Here is a 913-nt window from a genome sequence, read left to right as displayed (position 1 = left end):
ATAAAATCCATTCCAGAATCTAACATATATATAGATGGAACAATGAACCTATAATTTTGAATAAAAATTTCAGCCATCTCTGCTTTTTTGTCAATTTTATGTATTGATTTGTCAGCTATTCTAACTCTTAATCGTTTCTTTAATTTTTTCCAATTAAGTTTTATATTTGAACTAGCAAAGCATTGTGTTGCTCCAGAATCTATGAAAGCATTTATAAACTTTTCTGTTATTTTTATAGTAATAAATGTGGCATTATTACTCAATCTCTGAGTCTGTTTTTGAGACATATTCAAAAATATAGTCTAAGTTATCATCAGATTCTTCTAATGGTTCCATGAAACAAGACTTAGCAATTTCTATTTGTTTAGTAAGATTCTTTTTTATTTGGGCAATAGTTATTTTTTTGTCTTTTGTTTTTATTGTTATTTTCCTTTATAAAATACCTCTTTTTTCTCCAGTTTGGATAATATTTTCTTTTTCTAAATTGATATTTTCTTTTTCTTTGAAGGTTTTTATTAAGACCATATTTTTGAGGTATCTCTTCATTATCCTGACAGCAAATTCTAATTATATTTGCAAATCTTTTTTGAGTCACTTCTTGCATACAACGTTCTTTTATTTCCTCTCTTATTGTAGAGGTTGCTCCACCAAAATTATTTTCAATTGTCCCTCTATTTATTTCTCTTATAAATCTTCCCATTATAAATTCATTAGCAGGATATGGAAGTTTTGTTATATACATACTAAGATAATGATTTTTATCTTCTTCTTTTAATTTGTAATAATGTATTCTATATTCACATATATAAGATTCCACATTACATAGATCATATATATGAATATTAGCTAAATGGTTTTTTGCTTCTTGATATTCTTTATTATAGACTTCTTGTCTATGATCTATAATATTTTT

Source organism: Arachis duranensis, chromosome 4 (genome assembly GCF_000817695.3).
Source record: "Arachis duranensis cultivar V14167 chromosome 4, aradu.V14167.gnm2.J7QH, whole genome shotgun sequence".
In the NCBI taxonomy this organism is placed as follows: Eukaryota; Viridiplantae; Streptophyta; class Magnoliopsida; order Fabales; family Fabaceae; genus Arachis; species Arachis duranensis.
Note: the sequence above shows the minus strand (reverse complement) of the source record.